A 23,855-nucleotide genomic window follows, 5' to 3' on the forward strand; every position below is an offset into this window, starting at 1 on the left:
AAAGTCCCTTTTCTTCCCCCAAATAAATGCCTCTCAAGGCTTATTTAAACGCCAGCTGTTATTCCAGCCCTGTGAGCAAGGCACCTTCGCTTTGCCTCTGCCACTGATCCAGGTCTTCTCTGGAGATAATTCTCCAAGGTTGCCGGATCAAGCGAAGCAATTTAGAATAAACTGTGGTTGCTTCAGACTTTTGCATTAAACTCTGAACTTCAAGAGCTTCGCTGCACTGAAACTGTTGGTGTTGCGCACCCAGGGATTTGTATTTATTTATATCCAAAGTGCTCCTTGCTGGATAACCTGCACAGGCTGAGGGGATCAGAGGGGGAGAAGGAGGAGAGGGAAGTGTCTGGCCTTTTTTTTTCCTCTTTTAAAACCCAAAGGCAACTGTGAGCTTAATGGTCTCTGTTTGCAAAGGAGGCCAGCGTGTGGTCAGAAATCAGAAGGGTCTGGCTGAAGCCTTAAAGGGGATTTCTGCTTTGCAAGATCTCTTTCTGAAACCCTTTTCTGAAGTTTGTTGCATACAAGGGCTCTCTGTTCAGTGCTGCTGCCTGCTCACAGGGATGCACAGGGTCCACAGAAAGCGGAGGATAAGGCATGAGCTCAGGTGCATCTCCACGTATTGTTTGTTTTCAGCATCCTTTGGCTGTTTGGGTGGAGGGGGGGGTGAGACTAAAAGTGATCTTGTGAAATACCTTCTTAATTCTGGTTTTAAAATTGTACTTATTGTACAATTGTATTGTACTCAAAAACTGTACTTATTTTTCAGCTTGTTGGAAACTTCAGACATACCCCAAGTGAATCCCACTTGAAGTTCTTCAGAACATAAAATATTAATGGAAGAAGGAGGTTATTTTGCACGCCTCTTGCCCAAGCGACCACCAGAGCCACAGTGTCAGCTCACACATGCTGCAGTGTTGCTCTGGATTTAAGTGATGATGGAATTAGAGTCCATCTCCACGACATCCCCATCTGCTGCTGGTTTGGTGACCTACATGAGAGATGAAGAGATGTGCTGGGCTCGGTCCAGCTCCCAGAGCAGGTGTGTTGCCCCATCCTAAAGGCAAAGGAGCGCTGCCCTGCCTATGTAAAGCAAACTCCCTTTGTGACATGCACTCTTTGGACCCGCTGTTGTAATTCTGCTGCATTTCAGTTGTGTTTTGCAAAGGTGAAACTGAAGTACAATTTGTGCAGGATGCTTATTGTCACTTACCTGAATACAGGTGCAGTGGTGTGAACTTGGTGATACATGTGTGTCACTGGCTTCCATCCCCCCCAGATGTGCTTTCCTTCCTCACAGTCCCAGCCTATGTCTCTTAAACCAGATGGGAAGTTTACTCTTCCCAATCTAGTGCTATCTCTGCATGCAAATGAAGAAATTGCAGCTTAAAACCTGTCAAACCAACACCTTCCCCCAGGATTAAATTGACTTTGAAAGCGTACACTTCAAAAAAAAAACCACCAAACAGGCAAACAGGAAAAAATCCCAAAAGGAAAAGAATTAATAACCACAGTGTTTTCTAATATGCACACTAAACAACTCCTTAAATCTAAATTAAATCTCTATTGCATTCATTTTCCATTTCTGAGCTGAGACTGGACTAGTTTGGATCCACGTTCATTCAAATTTCATGCTTCGCCTTTGAACCCGGCTTATCAGGAGCGTTTGCTTTCTGTTTTTCCTCCCTGTGCCTTACGGTGGGGTTTCGAAACTCAAATCAAAGCAGCTGCCTCAGCGGCAGGGAAGAAAACACCTGACCCATGGCTTTGTCCATCTGTGTGTATTTATGGACCTGGTACTCAAGATTTGGGATCAGCTTCCCTGGAGCACTCAATTCCTGCTGCTTTCTGTGGATCAGAGAGTGAAATTGTGGCTTTGTATGACATGAAGAATGCTGTTGGGCAAAGGCAATCTGCCAGACACACAGCTGAGGGGATTCATACTTGTGACATCCACAGTAATGATTCTGGGTGAGTTTGGTGTATTTAATCTCCCTTCTGCTCTGGGCTTGGTAGTGCCTTCTCTAGTGATAATGTGCCCGCATCACTTTCATTTTCTAATAGAAGCACACTTTTACCTCTTTCAATGTGAAAAAAAAGGCAGTTATGTTTTGTTTGAAATGGCTTTCACTACCTTCATAAGCAGTGCAGGGTTGTACAATGCTGACCTGCTTTCTCATCATCTCCAGTTCATCAGGGAAGGAATCAGGAGGACGTCTCATGGTGGGACACTGGTGTGAGCAGCACAGAGGAGAGAACAGAGCTGGGGTGTTCTCACAGCAGATTCCATTCCAATTGGTTCGCTGCTATGAAACACAGCACTTAGGATGTGAGATTTGGGGATGAGGCAGTTGGCATTAATCTCTGGCTACAAAATTCCATTGCATCCTGCTCTGTAGAGATATTGATAGAGAAAGATGGGGTTCCCATGGCAGCACCTCGGGGAGGGTCTCTGGCCACAAAACTTCCAGGACCTTCAGGTCCATCACCAGATTTTGCCCCATACTGCTCTGAAGATAGTGGGGAGCAACCAGACAACAACCATCTGCAAACCAAGGGAGGAAATCCAGGAAGACCAGAACAGAGAAGGAAACCACGGAGGAGAGAACTTTTATTTAAATTACTCCTGGCCAGCAGGGCTCTGAGCAGAGCTTTTGTCCTGAAGACGCAATTAGAAACACAAGCGTGAGCAGCAGAGCAGATGGACAGCAGTTGTTCTGTCTGCCTGCACCTGCCAAATGAGCTCCTTCCCCGTGCCGCCGAGCTTTCCAAGAGCTCTCGAAAGCAGAAGGAGCCGGCGTGCTGGCTGCTTGTCGGGAGTTGACGTGACCGAGATGGAATCTGGGGAGGGAGAGAAAAGGATTTGAGGTTGCAGCCCTCTGTGGACCCGATGGGAAATCCCAGTGAAGCACCCACTGAGCTCTACGGGCAGCACCCAACTTCTTTTCATGTGCTCCAGGGAGAGCTTCTCAGCTCCTGCACTGTTCGCTCCTCCATTGGGCCGCTGGATCTCAGCCCAGGTCTGCTCATCCCCAGAGCACTGCACTCCCCCCACTCAAAAATCAGGATCTCAACACACAGCGGGCTCCTCCTGCCAACATTTTGATGCAAGCCCTGGTCCTGCTGAAGGCAGTTTTGTTATCAGCTTAATAGGGCCAGGACTTCAATTCATCCTCACAATAAACTACAGAAATGTTGTTGGTCTTGCGTTTTCTAATCAAATAAGATTTTTCTCGCAGGAGAGGCTCGCTGGCCCTGAGATAGCTGCCCTGCTTCAGTGCATGGAATTACAGATCCTGCTGTCGCCTGTGAACTGAACAGCTCTTTGCATTGATATCTGAGGAAGAGGTTCATGTCTTAAAATGAGAAATGCTGTCTCTGACATCAAAACTGAGCCTGAGGATCATTCCAAATCAGAGCCCACTGAGGAAGTTAGATGAGGCAATTGCTGTTAATTGTTGTCTCTGACATTTCAGCATCCTACGTGGATTCATGGCTAGAGGCACCCTGCTCCTCTGGGGGCACCCAGCTGCCCCACATGAAGCCTTTTGGCCAAGTTTTTGGGGAATATTTGCAGAATTGCCTCAGTGTTTCTTTCTGGCACCAACAAGCAAATAAAAAGGTTGTTGCAGGGTTAAATGCACTTTAAAAGTCAATCTCTTGCTTGCTTTTGCTTTCCAATTGGCTAGCAAGCCACAAAGTGGATTTTCTCAGATTAATTCCCATGCACTGCGTTTGCTTACTGCTCTTCCCTCATAAGTCTGCTCACCCAGCAGAGCTGGCAGCCCAGGGCAGGACTTCCTTCCCACTGTACAACTGCTCTGAGGGTGTCCTTGTGCCCCATCCTTCCTAACACCCCAAAATTCAGGACCTCACCCGTGACTTCTGTGCTTGTACCACATCAGCACTGCAGAAAATTCACCCTGGGCATCTGCTGTGGGTTTTTCAAGGAGTAGAGGCTTGCTGTTGTGTTTACAGGTGTGTACTCCAGACCCCACATTTCTGGGAGCCTCTTTAAGTTGTATAAGCTGGAAGGAGGCTGGCAGTGTCAAACGGTCACAGCTCACGCCCCCAGACCACCAGCTCTGCCTAAACCTCTCCTGACAGCTGCTCGTCTGAACTATTCATAGCCAGAGAGACAAGGGCCTCCCCAGGTAACTGCTGCCTCATCAAAGCCAAAGCAGGCTGGTGCTCTCCTCCTAATGTGCCCTGGAGGAAATTATACAACACTGCTAAGACTTTGTACACATTTAATCTTCATTAGAGAGGAGTCTCCAGCCTTGCAGGTGGGCTTCAATTCAGCTCCTGTGGCTGTGCTGGGAGCCCAGGGAGAACTGGACTGTTCTGCAAAGTCTTCTCACACTTTGCAAGAGCAAAACCTCATCCCTTCAATTTTTGCTGTAAGAAGAATGCATGTTTAGGTCTCATGTTCACCAAATAAATAAATAACTCAATCCTGCAGTTATTGTAACCAACCAAGCAACCCATTTACTTTCAAACAAGCCTCACAGAGTCCCCATTTTGGGGAAATTCTTTGCAGTTCCAGGCTGAGTGAAGGCAGGATATGATTGAGGTGCCACCTAACACTGACCTGCTGCAGGCTTAGGGGCAGTTCCAGCATCATACACAGAAGAAATGGAGTCATGGCATTTGTAACAGAAATGCTGAGTCACAGCCTGAAGCAGGGATGGAGCACCTGGTGGGAAGGCAGGGCCAGCACAGGGCAGCTCAGGTGCATGCAATGCACTGAGTGATGGAAGGGCTGCAACCAGGATCCACCCCTTCCCAGCCCTCATTTAAAGGTTGGCAGTAAAGGCAAGGAGATCTTGCTGGAGATCCCTGTATACTTGAGGCCTTTCTGAAGGTAAGCAGCCTTTTTTTTTTTCCTTTATTCTGTGACTGTTGAATTTGAAATAATCCTCATTTTCTGTAGCTTAGGACCTTGCTGCCCTGCTGTCATTGCTGTGCTTTCCATTGCATTGCAACATCCATCCCCTGATACCCAGCACTGGGGCTCTTTCCAAAACTTTCCCAAAATGACTCTGAGCAAGGAACTGTTTGCCGTTCAAAAGGAAACCCAACTGGATGAGAAAATGTTTGTACTTCCCTAAGTATTTCTATGTCACCCAGCAGGATGCACAGAGCTTTGGAGTAAGTGAGGAGATTTCACACTCTCATTTGCCTCTAGCTGACTGCACTGTAGAAGTTTTGCAAAACCACAGCTTATTTGCCACAAAATGAAAAAGAAATGTCTCTGGGGATACTGGAAGGGCTCCAGAGAAGAGCTGCTGCCATGAGAAAAGCTTTGCAAGCTGACCCATGTGGGATGAGGTTAAGGGAAGAGAGCAGGAACAGCCCCAAGCAGGAGATAGCTCATTCCTGCTTGGGGCTGTGGCTATAAATATAGAGTGGGATCTAAGAAAAAGGGAAGGGTGACTTGGCTTATTTTGCCTCACCAATGAGAGAGGACAGCCTTAAAGAGGCATGAGGGCAAAATAAGAAATAATAAGCCCAAATTCCTGGAAATTAAGGCAGAGTTAAATGCAGGGTACCACAGTCTGCTCCAGCTTGTTTTAGCACTTGAACCCATTATGTTATTTGGATATGTGAGAAATGGCCTTGGAGATGTAAGTATCCTGGACTCTTTACCTTTCCTATCATGTAAGGCTTGTGTCCCTGCAGGCTGTCTGCACTGCATTTTTCTATGGTCCTCATGCCTTGCTCTTGCCATTGATCTGTAGTGCTATTGCATGTTTGGCAGCCACTGAAGACCTTTCCTTACTGCTGTTGAATCCACTGTGGATCTCACCAAAGCTTTGTGTGGAAGTTCAGCAATCCCCAAAAGTCTTTACTGTGTTCTATGGCAATCACTGAAAATGCTGATGGGTGTGTTCCCATGGTGGGGTGAACCTTGAAGGACACAGGAGTCCCTGTGTGCCCCAGTATTGTCTTAGAAGTTGGAAGAGGATCACATGTGAGAAGGGAATGATGGCACCTGACAGATGCTAGGGTCACCAAGGAGCAGACAGCTGGCAGGCTTGATTTGCCATGGCCAGTGTTTCCCTATCTGAGAGATAACAGCTGCAAAGAATCCCAGAGCACAGTGAGATCTCATCTCCCGTTCTCATTCCTACTTCATGAACAAGGCAAGTGAAAGAAGCGGCAAAAGCAGAGTTTTCTTTTATCTAAAAGGGCTGACACTAGAGCATTTTGCTCTAAAAAAAAAATCCCAGCAGCCCCCCCTCAAACCCTGCTCCTTTCACTCAGGGAGACACTGCTACATTTTGTGGCATCTTTAAAGCATTGCTGGTAAATCCTTCCTCCTTTCTCAGGAAGAGGCACATTTTATTTTCTTGTCACAAGCTGAAGGTTTTTCTCCTATAATAGGAGCTGAAGGCTTCTCGTGGTTTGTTGTGTTAACTGGACTGTAGGGAGAGGAGGAAGTATACTTAATGTTCCAGGTAGATGTCCAAGAAAAATCAAAGGAGCTCAATAAATAGAAACTCAAGCAGCTCAGCTTGCCTCCTTCCACTGCAAAGCAATCGGGTTCAGCAAAGGTGAAGCAACTTATTTTGTTCCTCTTTTAAAAACAACTGTCTCTATCTGAGCGAGGCAGCCGCAAGCATCCCTAATCGAGGCTGCTCCGAATGCTGGTGCTAATGAACCTGGCTGCAGAGCACAGGTCATCACCAGCAGAGAGGAAACTGACTGGGGGATTTTACACTGTACATGTTCTACTTTCTGGCATAATTCTGCCTGCTTTTGTACGTTTTTAGGGGAGATAGGGTTATTTAGAGCAGCTGATGAGCTGGCACAGGCAATGGGTGAAGTGCAACCAGCTTGCTAAGAGCCTGGGCCTCTTTTTCCAACAAAAAAGGGAGAATCAAGGGGGAATTTAAACAGCTGGAGATCCAGTTTAAGATGCAGGACACAGAGTGAAAAGAGAGGTGTTAAGACAGCCTTGGGAGATGTCAGTCCTCTGCCGAAAGCCAACGTGAAGCATATGGGTTACAGCTGGCATCCCTGTCCTGCACTGTCTTTCATTGCCTGCTGCCCTGGCATAACTCGGTCTGCTGTTTCCAGCAGGGAATCCTTTCTCAGCTCCTTTCCCACCTCTGCATGTAGTTCCCCCCCTCCATTCTTCTGAGATTTTTAGGAAGAAAGCAAGCAGATGCAAGAAGGAAATCAGTACACTGCCATTGTGGTACATTTCAGATGAGAGGTGATGGCCTCAAGTTGTGCCAGGGGAGGTTCAGGCTGGATAATAGGAAAAATTTCTTCTCCAAAGAAGCAGTGCTGCACTGCACAGCTGCCCAGGGGTTGTTGGGGTCACTGTCCTTGGGGGTGTTCCAGAATTGTGGGGATGTGGCACTGAGGAATGTGGTCAATGGGCACAATGGAGCGGGGTTGGGTTGGGGATCTCAAAACTCTCTAACAACCTGGATGTGCAGCTTAGTTGCAGGCATTGTTATGCAGAACGGTCCTTAAAGCTTCTCACTAATGAGGGATGCAAACACTTCTATCTGCTGAATTTCCCATTTTGACATGAGGTAGAGCATTCTGGATCTGGTGCCATAGCCTCTCTGCAACAGCAGATGGATGGGCACCATATTTCTGCCAGTTGTGTTGGAGATGCCTCGCCAGGCTTTCCTCCATCTTCCAACAGCCTCTCTCTCTCTCCAGATGCATTTACAAAGCAAGATGAAAGTAGTTGCGTGATATATTAGGCCCCATGAATAATGCACTCATAGAATTCCTTGGTGCAACCGAGCATGTTTCATCCCATCAATATGATAAATGCAGGTACAGTTGTTTTAATTGTTGAGATCATGTTAGAGTGAAAACACATCTGTGCTTAGCCTGGGGGAACATTAATGTTGCCCTGATCTTGACAAACCAGGGTTCATTCGTGTTCATTTGTGCACTGCTGTTCAGCTGCCTTCCTTGACAGCGAGCTGCTGCTTGAGCCAGCCTCCTCCTTCAGCTGCAGTAATGGGAGCAGGGGGTGAGCTGGGACCAGCCGAGGATACAGGAATCAGCATGGTACACCCTAAAATCTGTTAAGTTGAAAGTAAAATTGAGAGCTGGACACCACTTTGTGTCCCAACCCATCCATAAGCGTATGTATAACATAGAGTCCAGAAGGAGAAGTTAAAGAGTGCCTGTCAGAGTCTCTGAGCCATGCTGGAAGTGCACACACAGCTGGGAGCTTTGCCCACAGCGTGGTGTGCATCAGCCAAGCCCCTTTGTGTTGGATGCTGCAATCACCATCCCTGGAGGTGATCAAGGCCATGGATGGGCACTGGGCATCCTGATCGGATGGGGTGAAGCCAGCCTATGGCAGCTGGAGCTGTGTGGGCTTTGAGGTCCCTTCCAACCCAACCACTCCCTGGTCCTATGACTCTATGATCCCTGTGGTGCCACTGGCACTGTGGGTACCGCAGCATTTTAGTGGCCAAAACAGGGTGCAGGCCAGAGGCAGAGGTAAAATATCTCCGTAATAAACTGAAACATTTGGCTCTTTGAGCCGATGCCAGCTTTTATAACAATTTCCATCTTAAGCTGGCTCAATACATATTTAATGAAATCTTCTATAAAACCTTTAACAGCCCTCAATTCATTTCAAGTGGTAAATGAGTCAGCAGTTTGAAATGATGAGAAGGATTCAGACTCTGCTGTCGTTACTTAAAGAGAAAAAGTGATTCTTTTTTAATGCTTTTCCCTCTAAATAACATTTCTTTTCCCCCCTTTTTTTCTTTTCCTTCCTTTGGCTGGTGTGGCACTATTCAATAGAGAGGTGTGGGCAGGCATAGAGGTACAAGGCCAACACATCTGACAGTCCCTACTCTGATTTCTTGGTTGGGTCATCTCCAAATACCTGTTTGTTGCTCTCTGCCTCAGTTTCCCCATTTGCTCAGCACTACCAACCTCCTGCAAGGTGCTTTGGAGAGCTCTGGGCTAAGTGTATCCATCAGCACAGCCTGAATGCCTACAGGTGAAAGCAATCAGGAGGGGGACGTGCCATCTACCCATAGCCCACCCCAGGAGCAATCACCTGCTCTGTTATTCCTATTTCCCTTGATATCAGACAGCAAGACCCCCCTCCCCCCATAAAGCCACAGAGAAAAGCAGATACCAGCTGTGCAATCATCACTATATGGTACCTGCTCATTTGAATAATGAAACGGCATCTTTGTTAAAAGCAAGGAGACTTCCAAGTTGTCTTGTTCCGCAGCACACCTATAAAAGCCAAGCGAGCTTTGCAAAACATTTCAATTCTCCTGATCACTGTAATTATTGGAGGGGATCCAGCGCTGCTCTCCAGCTCGCGTGTGCCAGCAGGTTAGACAGGAGGGGTTTGAGCAAAGGATTTGAAACAAAGTGAATAATGGCTCGCCCCTTTTTTTTCCAAAGGCCTCTATTTTGCATTTTATCGATTTCCTTTATTCCAGCTGCGATGCAGAACAAGTATCTGCTGGGGTGGGGACGTGTCAGGTCATCGCTGGTCAGGGTGACGCGAGTTCATTGAACGCAGTGTGTGTCACCATTAGGCAGAGCCAGTGTTCTCAGTGGGGGTAGCTGTGCCCTTAAAAGTTGTTTTCAAGTTGCAGTGAATGAGCAGTGATGGCGCAGAGCCTAACGCAGTCCCTGGATGCTTCTGTTCGGTCGCTGGCTCTGCTGCTGATCGTGTGGTTGGGTCCCACTCACCTAAAGCAATTTGATGGCAGGTTTTCCAGCAGCCCCATGGCTGCAGTCATTCACCATTTCCAATTAACTTCTGCATTCAGCTGGCTTGCGTTCTGTTCAATGTGTATTCGGCACACCACAGCCAGACATCCCCACGTGCTTTACTCTGTCAATGCTGGCAGCAGCGGCACCTTTAGCATTGCTTTGGGCAGCTTTGTGCAAGGTGGATGAGGTGTTAAGTGGCTGCCCAGGGAGTGGTGGGGTCACTGTCCCACTGTTCCAAAACCATGGGGTTGTGGCAGTGAGGGACATGGGCAGTGGGTACAGTGGGGTGGGGGTGGATGGGGGGATCTGAGCAGTCTTATCCAACTGTAATGGTTCTTTGATTTTATGACAATGATATCTGCTTATCCTCAACATGGACCTGGCTGGTGAATCTGCTTTCCTTGTGTACAGTTCAAGTTTTGAGTGGCTATGATATGGGATGGCCACACAAGTAAAATCCACTTGCTGCTCTTAAGTGCTTGAAGTATTTCTTCCATGTTTACCTTGAATGGAAGATATTTCTGGCAGAGATGAGGAGGTACTCCTGCTAGTGTGCTAGGCTCAGGTGAGATTGCTGCAGAAATGCACTGTACAGATTTAATAACTGCTATTGAAAAGGCTGAACTGGCCCCGGAACAGCTGCTAAAAAGAGCAACTACATTGTCCTTGAAAATGGAGAGCAATCTCAGGAGAGGGAAGGAGCAGAACTGGGCTTCTTTAGCCTACCTAAGCAAAGACAGAGAGGGGACCTGGCTGTACTCTATAAATATGTCAGAGAAGAAAACACTAGGGGAGGAAATAATAGCTTAAGTTAAAGGCCATCATTGAGCAACGACTAAATTTAGGCTGGGAGACAAAAGAAAGATCTTAACCGGCAAAGCAATTTGGTTCAGAGTAAACCAAACTCCTCAGAAGATTGAATTCCATTAGCTGGTGGAAGGGATGAAGTGAGGACAGACTTAACCGTGCAGCTGGAACTACAGGCAGTGCTTGGTCAAGGACAGGGTGGGTAGGTGGCCAAGAGGCCTAGGATCCTACAACAGGGTTGCAAAGTGCTCTAAGGAGCAAAGCAGTGTAACAGCTCAAAGAGCAATGGGAAATCATTCAATCCAGATTGTTGTTTTCCTAAAACTAGATTTTCAGCAGCATGAGTGCCTGCTGCTAATGAGAGACAAAGATGCTGCATGCAGGGGAGAGCTGTGCTTTAAATTGTTAATCCCACTCCAAGCCCATCAGCGAGTTGAGCTTCTGCCAAAACCAGTTGACTCCCAGCTGATCCCATCCATCTTTGATGCGGCTCCATTGGAGGCAGCCGTGGTGGGCCCTGTGCTGGGATGGTACCTGTCACTGCTTCACAGCCCGTGGGAGAGCTGGTGAGGAGTTTGTTAAACAAAAGCCATCGCAAGCTGTTATCTTCTACACTCATCACCCAGATTAAATGGCACTTAATGGAATAATGAACCACGGGGAGAAACATACAAGGAAACTTCATTAAATCTTGTTAAAAATGAATAAAATTCTGAATCAATTCCCATTAGTGAATGCACCGATATTTCACATATCTTTAGGAGCTTTATTGTGCATTCATGCATAATCTGATACAGTGATGGCTATTTTCCTCAATCTCCTTTCTTCCTAATAAGAATGAGCAGGACAAAGGATTGGGTACCGTACTCTCACGTGCTTCTTAAAAAAGAATTGCATGAAATATTTAAGCAACGTCTTTTGCTTCTCATGGTCATGCTCTTATTGTGTCAAGTCAAATTAGTTAAGTATACAAATGAGAGTAAACAAAGGTGACAGATAAATGAAACACATGGTTACCGAATTGTCAGAGGCCCCCACGTACAGCCCATCCATAGGTTCCTCACTGGGCTGCTCACATGCAACCTTCAGAGAAGTTGAGAAGAAGACCAAACCTTAAGCGAGTTTCTCCTAGGACCAGATGTTTGTCTCCTTCTGTTCCATCTCCGTCTTGCATGTTTCAGCTCTCATTTAAAACCTGAGTGTGCACTGAGTGGAGCTGAGCAAACAGTGGAAAACAAATTCACTTAAATGACCATAATTAATAATATTTGGAAAACACCAGCGTTTAGAAATTCCTGCAAGGCTCGTGCCTCCTGATAGAAGCTGGAAGAGCACAGTCCAGGTACAACATGAACTTCAAGTGTTCAATGTCCCCTCCTGGGAGGATGTGAAAGCGGGATGAGATAAGCCTGCAGAAACCTGGCAAATTTGGCAAAAAATTTGGGCTGCAAATGCACTGATGTAAGAACCAGCTTTCTGGGTTTGTGCAGCACCTGGCACTTTTTCACCATCAGCTTAGCAAAGATCTTTAAGTGCCTTCAATCTAATGTCTACGAGAAGTTTTAATGTTTACTTTTTCCCTCATTTGTTGGGCATGATCATCTCAGATGAGCTCAGAATGAAAGGTGCCAGAGACAAACCCAATAGGTGGGCATGGGCAGACAGATGGAAGAGCCTAAAGTAGCAAGGAGGCAATATTGGTCAGCATGTTAAACAGGAGTCAAGGCATGATAGACAGTGAGACACCAGCTGCTTAGCTGTTGTCAGGGTTTTAATAATAATAACCGGCTTGTTTTGCATAAACTAGCTGTGTGCATAATTCATGGCTGTAATAAGCTGATCATTAGGAGAAGACTCAGCTCACCTCCTAGCTGCATGTGGTCGGACCACGGTGTTGGGTACGGAGTGCGGCGGAGGAGAGCCATTAAGGAGGCATATGAAAGAGGATAATTTATTCTAATTCGAAAGACAGCTACAGCCTGACCCTTTTGTGTTCACTCACCTTGAACAGCCAGTTGAGCTTCGCTAGCGTAAATTCGCTCGGAAAGCAAACTTTTCCTTCAAATCCTCCCCACTGGGAGCGTTTCAAAACATCTTTCTGATAGCAAAATTTCCACTTGTCATGGACATGCCCCGTTGCTTTGAATCCAGGCTGGGCTGGATCGGAACCCGTGGTGCAGGTGAAGGGTCTGGACTCGGAGCCGTGGATGAGGCAGCAGCAGTAATTGCTGCTCTATGAGCAGCCACGCCGGGAAAAGCTTCAGAGAGCCAAGGGATCTTTAGTGAAGGCGTAGCAGGAGCTGAATGCAAATTAGAAACGTTCAGATACAAATTAAACGGCAAGGGTAATTAAGCCCTGGCTCAGCTAACTGAAGACGGCGGTAAATTCTTCACTGCTTCAAGGTGCTGGATCGAGACACTGTATTTTTCTAAAAGTTGCTCTTGTGGAGAGTTCATTAGGCTCAGAGAAGCACTCAACAGAGGAGAACCTTTGGGAAGTCAGACTAGAAGGTTTTGTTTCCTTCTGGCCCTAGGATTGTGACTTTCTGACTTCTTTGTTGCATATTTATGGCACAGAAACATCAAAAGGCCACAGCTGGGTCAGCAGGAATGGTGTGGATATGAATTGTAGATTCCATAATCACATTTTCAACTGAAATTGATCCTTAGACCATGAAGACGTTTGTAAATATTTTCAAACAAGGAATATGGCGGGGACTTTTTCAATCTGTTTGCAGGCAATTTGCAAACAGAAAGCCTTGGCAACATTGGCTGAATACGTAATTAACGCCGTGATTTATGGGCCCAGCTGTAATTTCTCCCAACCTCCCTACACCACGCCAAACGATCTGGGAGAGGAACGATTCATGCTTCATTTTGCTGCTCCATCTAATCCCAAGGTCTGAGGTACCCATATGTCAGAAGGACATTTCCTTTATCCAGGGAAAACAAAGAGAGTGGATTGTCCGCTTGCTTGATGGACATGGACAGAGGGAATGATTTTTTATCCTGGTGGGACATGCAGTGGATAATGTTCTATGCCTTTGAGTTGCAGATATTTCAAACTGACCCATACATGATGTGCATGGAGCAGTGTTCCCAGCAATGCATGAACACGGAGGGTGTAGCCCCATCTCTCCTGGTCTGGCTCTGTCCCTGAGAAATCTGCCATCAGCACCTACTGCATTGCTGCTATCTTCTCCCCACCTTCTACAGTCCCTGCTGCTCTCTCCCGTTTCATCATGTAGTGAAAATGCTGTTTCACAGCCTGAAGCAGGGATGGAGCACCTGGTGGGAAGGCAAGGCCAACCCAGAGCAGCTCAGGTGCATGCAATGCACTGAGTGATGGAAGGGATGGAGCCAGAATCCACCCCTTCCCAGACCTCATTTAAGGGTTGGCAGGGGGAGGCAAGGGGATCTTGCTGGAGATCGCTGTGTACTTGAGGTCTTCTGAAGGTAAGCAGCTTCTTTTCTTCATTTCTGTACCCATGGCAGTTGCACTTGGGCTTGTCCTCATTTGCTGCAGCTAAAGACTTTACCATCCCACTATTTTTGCTGTACTTTCCATCGTGTTATAACATCATGTATCTGTATGGTGCTGTCTGAAGAAAAATGAACTTTTCTCATTTTTCAGTGGAAAAGACAGATTATTTTTTTTTTTTGGAAGAAAGGGAAGGAGGGACAAAGGGAAGGAGGCTTTATTTTCTTGAGCCACTTCTTCCTGAGGGAGCTGGTGTGTGATTGACAGAAAGAGATCCGGTCTTGCTATCGAGACATCAGGTAATGGAGAGACAACCGCATCTCCTGATAAGACTTCGCCAGTTGCTTAATGCATTGGTATCCATTCTTCTTTCCCCTTAAAATGGGGACAATTATAGTTCCTATTTCTTATAGCATTGTTGTGAGCCTGATGTTAAGGTCTGTAAAGCGTCTGAGAGCCATTAGTGTACTTTGCTTTTCTACCACTGGAAAGCATCTAGCTCTGTATAGTACAGCAAATGCTATTGTCTCTGAAGTGCCCATTGTATTTAAGTAAGAGCTGAAAAGATGTGCAGACACTGAGAGCACCAGCATAGCCAAGCCAGTGCTCTCTGATTGGTGTGATGTGATTATACAAAATATCCTGGAAATCCTTCATTCTGCACCAGTCCATCCCAAATTGTTCACTTTCTGAGGTCTTGAGTGCGCATGGGCTCTTTGCAGCTGCAGGCAGCCCTGCCTATGGGGTCCTCTCCTGGTGGTCATCAGTGCTATCTGGTGTCCAATGCGAAGTCTGAGATGGAAAGTTACCCCCAGCTTCTTTTCACAGCTGGGAACAGCAGTGGGTGAAGTGTTCTCCCATCAAAGCTCCATCCCCTTCACTGTTCCACTTCTATTGAAAGTGTAGCTAAAATCCCAGGGAATGCAAATCTCTGCGATGAATCTCAGCCCAAAGCAATGAAGCAGTGGGTAGACCCAAAGTTCTGCATCCCCCCCGAGATAAAACTGCTTTGATAGACAAATAAATCCCTTGGGGCCACATTGGCTGCTCAAAAGTTTGGGGGGAAAATCCTGGCATGGCACGATTTGTCTGTCAAATGAGAGTGAAAGGGAATAAATTTCCCAAGCAAAAACTATTATCCTTTCAGAAAGTGACACCAAACCTGTGATTTACTCCATGCCTGGGTGCCGAGCCCCAGCTGATGGGATGCAGGAGACATCATCCTGCAAAATAACCTGGAAAACCAATCCCATCAAAGCATCATCTTGGCTCTGAAGTTACGGCACTGTGACCTTAGAAGCAGCGCTACAGTTCTCTGTGCCTCAGTTTCGCTCTTAGGAAAAGCAGGGTATTTTAGATTTAAAGTAAGAAGCTCATTTTTTTTTGAGAATGCAAAGGGATGGAAAGCAGTTGGGTGGGTGGCGTGGGCAGGGAATGGGGGGATGATGGCTCAGGGCTTGGCTGGTGGGCAGCCTTCCCCCTCCCCTGCCCTCGCTGCCTGCCGTGTGTTCGCTGTACGTTCAATTATGCATCACTCTCTGCTCTCATTAGAGACCTTCAAACAGCCTTGAAAATATCCTCATTCAGGGCTTATTTTGTCCTCGTTAAATTTTTATCTGAGCTAAAGGAGGAGGATAATGGCATTAAACCCTATGCAGAAGAACACGAATGAGCTCCAGGAAAGACCTCAGGAGGTGATGCTGTGCAAACCCCCCCTCCCTCAGCCCATCCTGGGCAGGGAATAGGATTTCAGGGTGTCAAAACACTCTGCTTTTCAGAAAAGCAGTGGGGAAGCTCTTTGGATTGGAAGGATGGACGGGACCTGCATGCAGATGGGTTTTACCCATTTTCACCATGCTGGCTGCCTTCTGCCTGGCTTTGAAAAATCCCCTTCCTGCAAGCACTGCTTATTTTGCCCATCCCATGGCCAGCTCTCCCGTGTCTCCTGCTCCTCCTCCTCCTTCCCACACGTGCTGCCTTTAGCTGTAAGCAGTGCTGCCTTCAGCTGAAAGCAAAGCGTCTTGAAAGGACCAAATGGAGAGAGACTGAAACACTTGTAGAGGGCTTTTCTGAATGTATCTGTTTATTATTTACACTTCCTATTATCCCCATCACCTTTGATCCTTATTTCCTTCCAGGCCACTCTTCTTTTGCTTGCAGTCTCTGTATTTTGGGGATCAAGAGAACCAAGGAGTGGTGACGAGTGACCTGGGGCCATTTGGGTGCTCTCTGCTGACCCTTTCCTCCACCTATGCCCTGGGGTTGCTCATCTCATGCTTTCTCCATGCACTCCTTATCACCTTTTCTTCTTAAAAAGAAGGGGAGACTTGAGGCTCCCTTTCACTAAATTCATAACTACTTGCCTGCAATTTCCCCCAAGGGAAAGTTATTAGCAGCAACTTAGTGTCTGATGGATGGCTGTGGTGCTGAGGCTCTGTTTTGCATCAAGGCTTCTAAAGATACATCATTTAAGTTCACGTGGGCAGGTATGTATTAAGTAAATGCCAAGAAAAATATTTATTACAGTAGGGAAATTGCACTGCAGCTTTGTCTGTGTGCGTATTCCTAGTGATTTAATAATCAATTATTGCATCGGCAGTCAATATTCTCCTTATTAAATCTTTGCAGGAAGTCGTCTCGAGAACTTTCACTTAAAAAGGTGATTTTAATTTTCTTCTGTAATTGTTCTTTTGTTTTGCTGTTGGCCACCCGTGAGCCTCATATCCCTGTTCAGCATCCCCATGGCAGACTGTGGTGAGCAACCTCCTGGCTGTGTGTTAATGGAGCCGCCAATTGATTTTCATTTCTGGTTGTAGTCACTTTTTTCTAATCTCCCCCCAACTTTTTTCTCTCTTAAGAGATAATTCATTTCATGATTGCAAATAGATCACTGTAAACTCAGCGTAATGGAGCAGTAATTACCTAAGAAGTGATGGATTTGGGTGGATGCTGTTGGCTAAATGCTCAGAGCTGTGCTGTGTGAAGCTGTGGAGCTGATGAAAGAAATGCTTTCCAATGGAGTAGAAGTGTCTCCCTGTGGTTCCGTGCTTTGTTCCCATTGGAAATGCAGTCTCCAGAGCACAGCGCAGGGTGTCTCAATCACCTGTCAACCCAGCAGGTCCAGGACATCCCTTATCCTGCTCCCTTCTTCCCAGGTGGAGGGGGGACACTGTGCAATGTTGGGCATCACTTTGTAAGTGGACACAGTGTAAAAGTGGTGTTTTGGAGCAGTCTGCAGCTTTTTTGGTGTGGTGGAACTCGGGTGTTGCTGCGGGGTTGCAGCCATGCTCAGCATCCCTCTGTGCTTCGGAGGAGAGGAAGGCAGGTGTGCAGCCCTCAAAATCCGGGGGAAGCAGGGTCAGGACACCTGGAGAGAGACTGCTTTTAGGACGAGCCACTAGTGGGAGCCGTGGTCACACACAACCCCGAGCAGATCTCGGCTCGGTGCCCCCACCCGGAGCAGAAAGGGCCCCGTATCCCTGCGGAGCTCCAACCCACCTGAGGGCTTTCCCAGTTCCTTCTCCATCACTCCTGGCAGCCGTCCTCTTGCTTTCATCCTGAGCTTTGCTCCAAAGGGAGGAGCGTGGTCATGGTGGCCGGGTGGAGAGGTTCCCTCTGCCCTTTCCACCACGAGGGAGCTTCCATGGCCCCAGTGGAGAGCCCTGGACTTTGCACAGAGCTTTCTGCTCCCCCCTTGGTGTGGGGGAGATGCTGGGAGCAGATTTCTGCTCACCTGTGCAATGGAGGTCGTGCCACTGCTCCACAGATGTGGGTGAGCACAGCTGTTCTCATCCTTGTGCAGCTAAAATGCATCTCCCTGTTGCATCTCCATCTCAGTGCACAAATGGACTGATTCTCATGGGTGAATTTTGTGGGGGGGTTTTTTGTGTTTTTGTTTGTTTGTTTGTTTGTTTTGTTTTGGCTCTGTTTCTGCCCCAAAATGCTTCTTTGTGGTGCAGGAAGGTGGCCACAGCCATCTGCACGCATGGGGAGCAGGAGGGGAAGAAGCACGTGCAGAGCTTGGGGTGCTGCTGGCCCACACTGCCCAAAGCAGAGCTGAATGAGCAGCTTGCTGTTGTTTGTTCAGACCTCAGTGATTGTGCTTGAGGAGGAAATGATATCTTATTAGGGACTCTAATATTGTTCCAGATCATCCTCCGTACAGAGCTGATCTGAAGGATTAGCAAAACAAATGAAGTAATGACTTTTCTGTGAAATTAAAATTTTGTAAGATAATCCAAAGTGGAAATAGAAATTTTATTTCAATTATGCATTAAACTTTCTCAGCTCATTTTTTGGGTCAGGATTTTGACTCCAGGGGAGATTTCTGGTGGCGCTGGGCCAGAATGGGCTCAGACCCTGCACAGATGCACTTCTGTGCACTGCCTGGTGTGCTTGCAAAAGTTCATGACAACCCTTCCTTTCTCAATTAAAATCCCAACTGCAAAATGAGACCAAGCTGCATGGGTGAGAGACTTCGTCTTATGCAGTAATTGTGTGAATAATTGAAATACCTTGTGTTTCTCACAGCTGAGGACCCTGGATGGACAAGCAGTTAGCAGGTGGGCTATGCCTTTCCCTTACTGCATCAGAGACCTGGGGCTGAAACTGGGACAGGGTGGATATTTCAGATTTGGTTTCGGAGGGTCCCAGTGCAGCAGCTGAGCTCCTTACCTCCAAATCCCCAGGCAACTCCATTCCAAACTGCTCCACACAAGGGTCTGTGGTCTCAAAGTGGAGATGAAGGGAGATTCCAAAGCCTCCCTTCAGGGACAAGTGTGATGAAATGATAATTGCTGCCACCAAAAGTTTCACTGCCACAAAAGGAGTTGATTGAGCAGAGGGGAGCCCTCAGCAGAGATGTTGTTCCACATCCCAGCTGCAGATCTGCTAATGCCCAGGAAGGAACAACAGAAATAAATAAAAATTGGGTCATTCATTAACAGCTGTAATCTACAGTGTGTCATATCTGGTTAGGCACCACAGTGCATATCTATGCCTCAAAAGCAAGGAAATGAGAGGTTAAAGCATTTCCTCGGTTTTGTGCACTGCCTACAGACCACGCTCTTATCTTAATTGATACAGCATCAGCCTCTCTATGCACACCTCTGACAACAAGCCCTGCTTTTGTCCTCTCCACTTATTAAAGTCTCCACTCTGGGTGATAGAAATAACAGACAGGCTTGATGAGGAGGCTGTCCTGGCTGCAGAGTCTAAGGACTCATTTTCCCCACCTTCTTCCAGTGGAGACATTAAGTTCTTTTTGCAGTATTTGCATGCTTTGCATTTGTGCTCGGTAACAGCAGGAAGGATCCAGCAGCATCCACGCTCCATGTGTTGAGGAAGAAATCACAAATTCAGCAAGATTCACATCCCAGATGGGAACACGGCCTGGAAATCTGGAAGCAGGTGTCTGTGGACAGGTAGCATATGAAGTTCACAGAATGTTTGTACGAATCATCTTGGTTTCAGCATTTATTTTTCCCTGGAGAAAAAGCAACAGCCGGTGTGGCTGGAACACTGCCCAGCATGCTGAGCAAGGCTCACAGCTCGCTGCAGGTGAGCCCCACAGGACCCACACATCCGGGTGTGGGAAGAGGAAGAGGAGATGATAGGCTTCATCCCAACCTCCATCAGATTATCAATGTAAAGGATCATGCACCTTTTGCAACTTAATTTAACCCCTCATGCCCCAAACACAGATTATGTTCATCTCATTAAGCTGCAGGGCACAACAAAGACCCTCAGAGCATGTGTGGGGTCCTTTCTCAACGAATTGCTGGGTTTCCAGAACTTCAGCCATCTGCAAATGCTTCCACTGCCTTCCAAACCTCCAAGGATCAAAGAAAACCCGTACCTGCTTGTGTTGATTCCTCAGGTACTTCCACTGAGGTGGTGGGATGCAAATCTGCAGAGAGAGGTGGTATTTGTTTTGGTTCTTGTTTCTTTTTCAATACCAAAGGGCATGTTCTAGTTCAACAGCTGTGTCACCTGCATGGCAATGAAGCAGGGTTTGCAGACAATGGAAATGTTTGTCACAGCTGGGAGTCACCATGTGGCAGACAGCACGTGGTGAAAGCCCTGAATGCTAATGGGAGGAGAATGGGGTGATGGCTTGTGAAGCATCTGCATCCTGCCAGCAACCTTGCAGCCAGGCAGACCCAGGCAAAGCAGAATATATGCAGGAATAAAGCGTGGGTTGTAAAAAATAAAGTAGGATCTATCATAGGAGCACTGGGGACAGATCTGAGGAACGGCATTAGCTGCACTTGCCGGAACTACATCCCCAATGAGCCTCATTGCTCCTCAACACACCATGTCAGCACCCGGCAGGGAAAATAGTCCGTGCTGATGCCTTCAGACTTCAGCAGAGCCATAATGGGAAACAAATTGTGTGAGACTCCCAGGCAATGGAGTGATTGCAATCTGCATTTGTGCTCTCAAGCGAGCCTGGGCTTCAGCCGGGAATGTGATAAATACCTGCAGAATTAATTCTCTGAGTGCAGCGCTGCTCTGATGATGGACAAGACTGACAGCTGTCAATGCAACTGACAGCTTGCCGCTGTCTTTTGGAGCAAATTCACCTTTCTGATGTCAAATGGTGTGTTTACCAGTCAGGGCTTCAGTTGGTTTGGTCTGTGGACCAGTTGAGCTCATTAGTGTGAGCTGCTTCATTGGACATGGAGATAGAAAAATCAGAGCTGGGGATCCCTGCAGCTCCCCAGGAATGGATGCGATTGCCCATAGCTGCATGCTGGATGGAAGGTGTGCTTTGCTGCCTGGGTAAACGCTGGTCCAAGTTGTCACTAGATGTGATGCACAGGCTGCCTTCTTCCATCACAAAGCTGTTTTTAAAAGTCCCTTTGTAATAAACATCTCTGACTGCTTTGGAGGATGTTTTTATTCACCTCCTTCCCCCCAGGCCATTTTTGGTTCCTGTTTCCAGGTTTATTCTTGCCAAAGTCACCAACCTTGCTTTTTAATAAAAGCTGGGGCTCCCGTGCAACTCTAGGATCAAAGGATTTAAGGCAAAACCCACCAATTTTCACATTACTTCGACCCCAAGAACTGGCAGTGCTTTAGCTTGGGGCTTTTCCTACCTGAAGTTGATTAAGGAGAAAAGTCGAGAGTTGGAAATGAGCCGTAAGAAATACCAGCACGAACTTTTAGTGGGAGGAAGAGGGGAAAGTGGCAATGAATTGCTGTTATGCACATCTCGTAGTCCCTGAACGCGCTGCCGAGTGTGGTCGTACATCCATACACAGGCAGCCAGGAGTCCATTTTCTGGACAGGGAGGTGGATATATGGACCATTATATGTCCCCAGCTGGAGAAGAGTGGCTTTAGCTTCATGCACAGACTGCTTTTATGAAACTCTCAGCGTTGCTGCAGGCTTTGGGCATTTCCTCCTTTATTCTCTTGGCTTTGTAGGATGTTATCAGGCAGCGCAGACATCATTGCTCCTACTCTCTTGATCCTAATCTCTTTTCCAGTGCCATAGGAATTTGGAGAGTGAGATCAAATCCTGCAGTAGTGCTCATAAACCAAGATCTGTATCTCTCAGTCTCTCTAAGATTTTTCCACAGAATCATAGAATGGTTGGCTTGGAAGGGACCACAGAGCTCCCCCATTTCTGACTGTCCTGGTGTGAGCAGAGCTGCCAACTGCTAAATCAGGCAGTCGCATCACCCAGGGCTCCATCCAACTTGGCCTTGATCAGCTCCATGGCTGGGGAGCACCGCTCCCAGCTTTCCTCTTCACCTTCAACACTGTGGCTCTCAGCAGGTTTTGGCCTAACGTGTCCTTTTGCAGAGTGGGGTTTTTGGTCTTCCAGCTGCTGTGAGCAGGTTCTTATGCCCTTTGGCTTAAAAAAATCTTGTCTGTGGATGTGGCAGCCCCTTGCTCTGCAGTGCAATGCTGTCGTTTGGGAGTACTTGCACTGAATGCAGTGTAACCATTTGCTTTTTATAGAAAGGCAAAGTTTTTTCAATAGGGAAGTTATTTAATTTTAATTAGTGGTCAAGATTGCTCTTCCTCATCTTCTGCCTCTGTAATCCTTAAATTAAAATGCAATTTCTATAATTGGAGAGGCACTATTAACACCAATTCACACAGAACAGCTTGCACGTGAGGCCCGAGCTGCCACATGTCCCCAAAAGCAAGAAGATGGCCGTAATGGGAGTGCAGGCTGTTCTGCAGCCCCTCTGCCTTACAATGCTGTGTCTGCAACCCTCGCTGCACCTGTGGGTTAAGGCCCATGGTGCTTAATTGAGTTATCCAAACTTCTCCACTTTCCAGCAGGGTGGACTTCTCCGGGGGTTTTGAACCGAAACAAATTGCCTCTTTTTCATAGTTAGATCTCCCTGGGGCGAAACGCTGCAGCAAATTAGGTATTAACATCTGTACAGCTCTGTTATCCACCATGCCAATCACAGCTCCGTAATTGCCCACAATGTCTTCCCTGAAGGATGCCTGCTTGTATGTTTAATAAAACAACCAAACCAGGTCTCAAATTTCCTTGCTCCTATGAAAAATTCATAGCTGCTGTTCCAGGAAGTGTTGATCTGCTGCACGCCTGCCATCAGCTGCGGGGGAAAGTCCTCCCCGAGCCTCTGAGAATGCTGTCAGCATGGCGACATCCAATGGATCCAATTGGAGAAGGCTCTCCCAGTGCCAGCACCCCAAGCACCCTTGAGGAACCCTGAGCATCCCTAGAGATGCACCCCAGGGATGCAAGGGGGAAAGCGAGGCAGTGAGATGAGAAGCGCTTGGAGGATTTAAGGTGAAAAGCCCAGGACAAGGAGCTTCCTCTTTGCTAGCAACAATGTGACATTGGTGCTCATTGATGTAAATGTTCTCCCCCTGCAGAAGTGAGTTGTAACTCACTCCCAAGCTGGGGTTGCAGCACTGGCTGGGACTTTCCCAACCCCTCAGTGGATCGAGCACTGCCAGCAAGCAATTTTAAGCTCATCTCCTAAAATATGCACCAAAAAATGTAGCGTAAATTGTATATTTGATTGTAAAAATTGCAGTTCATGCTGTGTTGCTTAGTGACATAAATCATCAGCAGCAGGGCAGCATACTAATGCTCAACTACTGTACGGAGCTGACACGGAGCAGCCTAGGTAAGGATTTATCTGCCAACCAAATGGTGTTCCCAGGAGAGTGGCACAAGCAATTCTGCATAACAAACACCTCCACTAGCTGTGGGCCGCAAAACCAGCACAAATGTATCCTCCTGCTTGTTCCTGACAAAGTGTTTGTTCCTTCCTGGAGGAGGCAAAGGAGAGAAGGAGAAGTGATGTTCAGTTTTCTGCTGGAATTTGTGACTCTGATGGAGAAATGAAAGTGCTCGAATGTGCACAGCAGAGCAGTGTTGATCCGTTGTTGCTACCAGCAGAAACTTGAAATGAAGCTGAAGATCTGTAGGTAAGTTTTGCTGAAGTTTGGTGACGACGCGCTGTGTTTTCCAGCGGCAGTGACTGCAGGCTGAGCATCATGAGCGCCTTGTTTTGGGGGGAAGCTGAGGCACAGGAAGAGTAGGACCCATAGTGAGCTCAGAGTGGTGTAGAATCCTGATGAGCTGCCATGGAGCAATGCATAGAGATGTATCCCCCTCCCGTGGGGCTCCCCTGACACTTATAGGTGCCTAATTCCCTGCCAAGGCTCAGGATCCCCTTCAGAGAATCACAGAATCATTCTGGTGGGAATAAGCCTCCAAGATCCCCAACCTCACCCCACCATATCCACTGCCCACATCCCTCAGTGCTACATCCCCACAGCTCTGGATCACCCCAGGGACGGTGACCCCCCACTCCCTGGGCAGCTGTGCAGTGCAG

This window comes from Tympanuchus pallidicinctus, unplaced genomic scaffold (genome assembly GCF_026119805.1).
Source record: "Tympanuchus pallidicinctus isolate F22 unplaced genomic scaffold, pur_lepc_1.0 scaffold30, whole genome shotgun sequence".
Taxonomy (NCBI): Eukaryota; Metazoa; Chordata; class Aves; order Galliformes; family Phasianidae; genus Tympanuchus; species Tympanuchus pallidicinctus.